Source organism: Helianthus annuus, chromosome 11 (genome assembly GCF_002127325.2).
Source record: "Helianthus annuus cultivar XRQ/B chromosome 11, HanXRQr2.0-SUNRISE, whole genome shotgun sequence".
NCBI lineage: Eukaryota > Viridiplantae > Streptophyta > Magnoliopsida > Asterales > Asteraceae > Helianthus > Helianthus annuus.
Window position 1 is genome coordinate 174,037,650 of NC_035443.2, and position 9,093 is coordinate 174,046,742.

General features: G+C 34.0%; 1 long non-coding RNA gene across 1 annotated transcript; it reads right to left on the reverse strand.

Moving 5' to 3' along the window:
* Positions 1-7,765: 7,765 nt before the first annotated feature.
* On the reverse strand, positions 7,766-8,465 carry LOC118484155. The gene is made up of 2 exons (XR_004872977.1): positions 8,417-8,465; positions 7,766-7,950 (listed from the first exon to the last, which is right to left on the reverse strand). It is a non-coding gene; the product is annotated as an uncharacterized LOC118484155 (long non-coding RNA).
* Between the last annotated feature and the right edge of the window lie 628 nt (positions 8,466-9,093).

Here is a 9,093-nt window from a genome sequence, read left to right on the forward strand (position 1 = left end):
TAGTGGACCCTCGTCAACACGTCGAAATTAAATTTTGACCCGACGAGTACCAACCACACTTAGGATACGAAATCGTTAAGTTAGGGGTGAAACCCGCACCTTGTCGACTAGTTCCACTCCTTGGCATTTTTTTTCATAAATCCCGCCAAGTCTCGAAATTTCGATTGATTTGGGACATGTAGTAACCGGAAGGCTAAATACCGTTAACCGACTTGTCGGCGAGAGTATTTTACCTATTAGGCCAAAGCATGCTCCTCAAATTCAAAAGACTTTTCGACCACTTTGGTTAGTCAAAGTTCCGTTTTGGAACACTCCAAACTTTGGTCAAACATATGTTTCTATTGTTCATTTTATACGATGCAATCTTTCAACCTCGAGTTTACCTTTGATTTCTCTTTTCACACGCACAACATATCGAACCTTTTCGATACATTTATATATGCATGATTTTCATATAATTTAAATTCATATTCCTTGTAACAACTAGTGGAGAGGTATCACCGAGATTGGAGTGATTTCCTTACCTTGACGATTAACTCCACTCCCCTTTTCTTAAAAACGACCTCACCAACGAGTTAGGGGTGATTCCTTTACCTAGGTGATCGTTTCCAAAACGCCTCTTCAAAATATCTTATTATGCAAACTCGATCATACTTTATACCCAAATTGCTTAATGTTGTTCAAAATACCCACTCATGCCGATTTCAAAACACATTGTTTTATCAAACGTACTTCTTATTCTACAATCTATTTTCACTCAACTCTTATACGCGAAATTCATAATCATGTCTTAAAACGTTTTATTGCTCGAACTTCAAAACCTTACGAAGTGCTACCTATCAATTTAATCGGTTCAACGAAACTCTTGCCCATGAACTTCATATTCGACTTAATCACTAAAACATGCTCACCTTCTACTTTTAATCAAAATCCAACCAACCCTTCTCAAATACTTATAAGATCTTATAGAAGTTATATGATTGTTTTACCAAATACCCTTTCCAACATCAACAAATCGTTTGTTAAATTTTTTTTAATCACTAAGCCCTTTTGCTAAATTTCTCTTCTAAGGATCCTAGCTTTCACAAGAACCTCCTAAATTCATAATTTCTTAGTTGATGAAACGAACTTACATTTTAACGAAAACCTTTTTCCTACACCAATTTACAAAACACGCGGGCAAGAAGTCTTCATGGGAACCGACAATCTTTGACTTACATGAAATTTTTTTAACAAAAGTAGCATTTCAATCATTACAAAAATACATTATGCTTAACCAATTAGTACTTTATATCCTCTTACATACACAACCATATTCTACCCTTCCAACCAAGGTCAACCTAATTTTGATTCGATAACTCAATGTTTCATTTAAACAACTATACATGCATATCATCGTATACATTTTGGTCGATACCTCGCGATAACATTATTTATATCATTCGTATTTACATACTCGACCTTTTGAATGTTTTATACACTTAGATCCGTGATGTCCCAACGAACACCATATACGCAATATTTATTTTTCATACCTACACCTATGTTCATACGTTTTATGCTTGTACTTATACGCATACTACTCATACGTTTTACGTTTCTGCTTGTACACATACTACTTACACGTTTTATGTTTATGCTCATACATACATGCGTATTCATACTTAAACTTATGCTCATACTTTCATCCTTACTCATGATTCATACATTCGTACCTATACGCGAGCGTAATCCGAGGGATTCGCTTACATGGGTCCCATACATGCTTAAACATAAACATGCTTACATACGACATTCCTATACGTACACATTCTTATTTTCAAATTCATGTATACCCTGATTCATACATAACTAGTACAAGCTATGTGGATCATGCGACGATCAGTATAATCGCGGGTGCACACGGGATTATAGTGATAGGCGTATGAGAACCATAGAGTGTACTACTGTGTATGGTAAGACACGGAACGTAACATGACCCCGAGTAACGAAACGGACGTAATGTGGTTAAAACATAGTGGATACGCCGCTGGTACTTCCTATATATAAGTGTTTTCACCATGTTACCAAACTTTCGTAAAACGTGCCATGAGAAATTCAGTGTGTTGCAGACCTTTTGGACCTAATACAACTTCACGCAACTCACAAACGCATTATATCCGATTATGTGACGAGACTTCATCCTTAACACACTACGTTCATCTATCCAACACTTATGCTATTCACATACTTGTACTCTTTAAGAGTCATTCGTTCATTCTATACTCGTATTATTTTATACAAAACTCGTTCGCAATCAAGCTTGTTTAAACATTTGAGTCCTAACTTACCTCGTTACCTATAAAATAGCCTCCCTATTCTTGATTCTTGTGTAACTATACTTAGTATACCTCTATTGCTTTATTTAAAGTAACAAACCTTTTCGTTCCTCTCAATAAACAGGATTTACGAAAGTATGATTTTTATACTATCCTTAAAAACTTCCCCTTGCAATTCTACCTTGACGTTCTCCAAAATTTGGTACTTTTCAAAACTTTCAAACTTCCCAAGTTTCAATTCTTAATGATCACCTTTATGCCAAAAACTCTTTCAAGCCTTCCTCTTGAATAAATTTCGGGACGAAATTTCCTAAAGGAGGGGAGACTGTAACGCCCTGCTTTTTTTTATACTTTCCATAATTAGAAAGCTCGCCTTGTAATGCTATTTTTGGAAATCTTGTATTATTATAGTCGTCTTCTCGTTGTAAAATCCGAGACTTGGATCATAAATAAAATTCGTATTTCTTTAAATTCACCATCTACATATTCATACATGTTCATACGTTCGAATTCATTGTAAATCGAATCCTTATTTGTAATTCATACTTATACGATACTTATTCACGATGCATGTCCATGCTTGTCCTTAAATTGTTGATACCTAAAAACCCCTAATAATATGCTTATTTATACAACGGTTGATCATCTAATATGTGACATATACTTGTCACTTACAAACATGTTACATACTTGTACATTACACTTTTTACCTAGTTAAATCATGTTTTATTTCATATTTCACCTTGTTACAAGTTAGGGGAAACATTGTTGCATATTATTACACAACTTAACTAACAAAATTACTCATTATAATGTTTTAAAAAAATAAAAAAATAAAGAAATATGGCAGCCCCAATTCAGCAAAATTCAGCCCCATATAGTTGGGTTTTGTGGGCTAGTTTCAGGGTGTAACCCCTTCTAAACACTTCCAAAGCCCATCCCATTGAAACCCTAATCCTTCCCCCTATAAATACCACTTATAACCAGCCTCCCTACCACTTTTGCAACCCTAAAAACTCTCAAAACATCCTCCAAACCGTAGCTGAAAGCAAAGGTTCGAGCAGATTGACACCCCTTCACGAAAATGAGCATAACTCACTCATTTCTTAACGAAATCACTTGATTCTTTTTCCTACTTACTTGGATAATCATGGGGTTCGATTCCTAGACTTCTCCTTGGAGAAATCAGACCTGGAAATGCCCCGAAATCGTCCATAAACTTTCTGTTTGTTTTTATGTTCATCAAAAACTTGCTTAAACCTATGTAACTTGTGTTCAACACATCTCATACCTATGTCCTAATGCTTACAACTTATCCCATGGTTGGTTAAGCTTAAAAACAAGGTTGATACATTTAAAATCAGAGGATTAAACCTCATAAACTTGGTGTTTTGTTTAGGGTTTCAACCCACAAATCATGTCAAACATAGCCTTTGATACATGAGTGATTATGGAACAACTTGGGTTGTCCAAACATACAATCCTCACATGATTTGATGATTTCCATTAGTTAGTTTACTTTACATACTTGTAATGACCTTAGTTCATGACCCTCCTTGGTTGTTTTTACATCAAGTGTAGTGGTGAACATCAAAGGGGTACCTAAATGGAAGCCTTGTCTTCCTACCCTATCCATGACACTCATGACTCAACTTGAGGTACCTAAATGAAGATGTAATCTTCTACCTCTTACTTGAATACTTGAACATTTGGACTTAATAATATGTGTATATTATACAACCTAAATACTATCTATGTACACTTGAATCTTTGATGTTGAATTCATATTCATTTGTCAAAGTAGTAGGTTATCATCTAAGGACCTAAACCTTGTTATGATTCTTATGGGTGTTCAACTCATGAAATAATTATAACCCTTGTGGTTACCAAGTGTCATACAAGTGTTATGTGTGAAGATGAATATTTTGATATAATATTTTCATGTCACATTCATTCCGAATCTCGACACTAAACATGCTTGAACTTTAACCCTACACATTCAACCTTCTGACCTCATCAACTCGTCAACAATTGGATAATCGGAAAACATGTGCAAACTTTGTGAGTATACTCGTATTTCCCCCTTTTTACTTTTACCACTTTTGGGGTGTAACATGTTTATCTATCAACAAACTTACACATGAACATTTTGCTTAAACACATGAACATTCCTACAACATGCTTGTATATGTGATGGCTTGATGCTTTAAACTTGGACTTATCTTATGTTTTGAATTTATCATTAACTTCGTACGAGCCAAACCGTGACATATGCAGCGCTATAGGATTAACGACCCGCCCCTTTATCTCGGTTATGTCATGAGCATATTGCGTTTCCTTGGTTTGATATGTTAGACACATACCATATTTAAAGGCTTATCTTGAATCACATGCTTGCTATGAGGGATTGTTCAAAACTTATCTTTTGCTATATACGTATCAAACTTGTATACTCGCCTTTGCTTTTGCATTGAACTTTATTTTAACATGTTACAGGTGGATGTTGACGATGCATGGAATCTAGTAGGATGCTTAGATACCCACTTAGAAAGAATTGTATTTGTATTGTATCATTTTATTATTTATGTTGTTGTACTTTGTTTCAAATACTTGTACTTGATTCTTTAGAAATGAAATGAAAAGATTATTTAAATACTTGTCACAATTATTAGCGTTATGATGTCTCGAGCAATCTTCACATTTCGTCTCATCCCGATGTTTCCGCCATTGGTTGGGGTGTGACAATATCGTACTCAGCACCATTAGTACCAATACATGTATTCAACTTTATGGTTTCCGGTTATTTTTTTTTCATTTATACCTATCTATCTGCAACAATAAATGAATATCGATATAAGTACCATGACAATACAAACATATCCATACCGTTCGAACAACATTGGTGTCGGTATCGGTCTTCGTTTTTACCGTTATTAGTTGATTATATCGAGTGAGTGTATCGTACCGGTACAATAACGAACCGAATGGATACCGATCCAATGCTTGTTGTAACGTATCGTCACCGACAACAATGTTGTTCGAACAGTATCGATATGTTTGTATTGTCATAGTACTTGTAGCGATATTCATTTATTGTTGCTGACAGATTTGGATAAATGAAAAAAAATAACTCGAAACCATAAAAATGAATACATGTATCTGTATTAATGATGCTCGGTATGATATTGTAGCGATACAATATTAGTTTATCAAAAGAAAAAAAAACAATAAAAATAAATATCGATATATATTGAACTGGTTTTTTTCGTTCGGTTTGGTTCGGACATTACGATAGCGGCATAAAGATGTAGGAATATTTTTTTTAAATTTACAAACGCAACTTATTACTAAACAATCAAATTAATTGAAAAAATAAAATACTACTAATAAAAAACAAATATTTAACAATTATTAATTACTATTTATTATTTATTAAAGAAAATCAAATGAATAATATTTTATATACCACTAAAAACAAAAAAAAACAATTATTTAAAAAATAGCAAACACTATTCATCACAACTTTCAAATCATATGTATAATAATAATAATAATAATAATAATAATAATAATAATAATAATAATAATAATAATATAACTAGTTGATTTCCCCCGCGCTTTGCGACGGGATTTCAGTCGTTTTCGATTCTTATTTCCGTATCGGTACCATACATGCATTCTGTGTAGCAATCAACACATGTTTTACATCGATAGAATGCTATAAAAACAAACATGGTACCAATATCGATATTGTTCGGATGATATTGTTTCAGTTCGTCATGGTATTGGTATTAGCTCGCAAACAGAGTTGTATAAAAAGAAATATTACCGAAACTGAAAACCATAAAAATTAATACGGGTACTGGTACCGATGTTGTTTGGTTTGACTCTGTATGGTACAATACAATAGTAATATGGTGTCGGTTGTCGAAAGAAAAACCATAGAAATAAATACAGATACCAATACCGATGTCATTCGGTCAGGTGTACGTTCATAACGGCATGATACCCATTTTCAATAGGATTTACGGAAAAGCGTTAAATTGAATAACGATACCGATGTTGTTCGATCGATTTTTCATTTGTTATGGTAGTCACACTTTATCCGTTTTCAATAAGATTTATATCGGAATGCTAGACAAATCAAACATAGTTACATATGTAAAAAATTTAGCATATACAAATTATTAGTATTTTTTTAATTAATTGTTGAAATAAATATTATTATAAATTAATTAAATGTTAAAAAACTAGAACCAAAAATTTAATAAACAACTAAAAATATTGAATCACTATTCATCATAACTCCTAATTAATTTGTAACGAAAAAAAAAAAACTTATAACACATTTTACACGAAAAAAGAAAACATTAATATAATATTTATATATTATAAATTTGTAACTTCTTTAAGCAAAAGAAGTTGTACATTGTGCTTGAGTGACTTGTTGTGCTTATTATTGTTGGATATTAGTTTTGTGTTGCTGTATCTTTGTTTAGTGTTTAAAGGTTTTACTTTCTTATTTGTGGTCTTCAATTGCCTAATAAATTTGTAAATTCTTTAAGCAAAACAAGTTGTACATTGTGCTTGAGTGACTTGTTGTGCTTATTGTTGTTGGATATTAGTTTTCTGTTGTTGTACCTTTGTTTAGTGTTTAAAGGTTTTACTTTCTTATTTGAGGTTTTCAATTGCCACCAATCGCTCCACTTACCTTTCATACCATTGGCCCCCACCGATCCGACGTCGCGCATACCTGCCGCTCCACTTTTTATCTTGCTACCGATCATCACTTTGAGGTAATATTGTCTTTTAGCTCGAATAAACCCTTTAGGGTTTTCCGGTTTGGTCCCTGTGTTGTTGTCGGTTGTTTATCCGGTTATACGATCGTCGTCTTTCTTCGGCTAACCCTTTGGGGTTTGCCGATGTGGTCTCGTTATTAAAAAATTAAAACAATTAATTAAAAATATACAATCACTATTCATCCCCACTTTGTATATTTATCACACATCACACTATTGAAAAAAATAAACAAACTTATAACACATTTTATCTGAAAAAAGAAAATTAATTACATGAACAACAAATATAATAAAAAGTTAAAACAATTAATTAAAAATATACACTCACTATTCATCCACACCTTGTATTCATATATATAACTAGATTTTTACTATCTTCGCGTTGCGACGAACGTATTTTGTTGTTTTGTCTGTGTTTGCATGTGTTTTGAAATCACTACAGGCGCGTTGCGCACGAAACCGCTGATAAGAATAAAAAGAAAATATAGAAAAAAACTAAAAGATAACCAAGAGAAAATAAAAAAAAAGTGGTCAGAGATGAGTAAATGATACTGTCACACCCCCAAATTACCACCTAGGGCGTGTCCCTAATGGAGGTGTAACGATCCAACAAAGAGCCACCAATCATATCAAACACAAGTCATAATGTAATAAAATACCCAATTGAAAGAAATGTATCGTTTGAAAGTTAAACCAAAACCAAAGTACTGAGCGGAAGCATAAATGTATAAGTGTATAAATGTGTCAAAACCCAATCAATATAAATGTTTATCATGACCATAACCACTCCAGCAGCATCAGACAACAAGTTCCCAAGTTCCTTCAGTAATTACCTACAAGCATGTAAACAAGTGTGTCAGACTACGCTGGTGAGTTCAAGGTTTGTGTTTGTTTACCAAGTTGTATTACCGATCAAGTGAGTAAAACAGTTTGCAAAATGATGTGTTGTTTGTTGTTATGATGTTTGACGTTTTGATGTTGTTATTACTCGAGTACCGAATGGCCATATGATATGTGATTGCCAACCCCAATGCCTCTATCAAAGCATTGGTCATGTTTTAAGGTAATTAGTTCACGCCCGTTCCCCTTGAACGTCGTGAGGGTGCCAAACCTAATAGCGCTATCAACTAATAACCCCCGTTGCCCTACAAGCAACGTGCCGGTAGATGTAGTGGTCTTACAATGATAGAAAAACTGAGTACAATAACCAACATCCCGTTACCCATGCATTCCTCATCGGAACGTTACCCGTTAACCCTTCACTGGGATCCATGCTTGAGAAAAGAGAAATGAACTCACCTTTGGTTTGCTCGGTTAGACTTAATTACGTAAATACCAGTTGATCAAGTATGCCCTAAAGGAGTCATCAATATTAGTCAATTTTACGTGCATAGAAACCACAGTCTCTTTTTATATACAAGTATTTCATTTATTCATCGATCACATAAAACACATTCACGGTACATGTATCGCACACACGTAATTTAAAACATGATAGCTTATTCATTCCTCAAGAGTCACCGAACATTCACTTAACATGTAAACATTCATACATACTACACGACACAATTCACTAATACACACTTCAAACCTGAATATCACCCGCTCATACACACTGTGTTGCCGTATGTTATCACAACCGGCCCACTAAATCTTAAAATTTCGCTAGTTTATTTCATTGTAGTAACCCACTGTTACCCTCCGGCCCAACCTTTTATCGGCCCAAATGACCACCAACCTTAACTAGATGAATATATAATAAATCAACAGTGGGCGGCAACTTAACAAAACATGAAATTCCTATTGGTTGAACATACACATGGGCCGCCCCTTATGACCAATCACCAATCACCCTATTGTTTTTATTCCTATCAGTTTGAATAGATAAGCACGTGGCCGCCACTTTCATCACATCAATTCATTATTTAACGTTGTTCACTATTAATCATGCAAGCAATTTCAATTAAAGTGGCCGG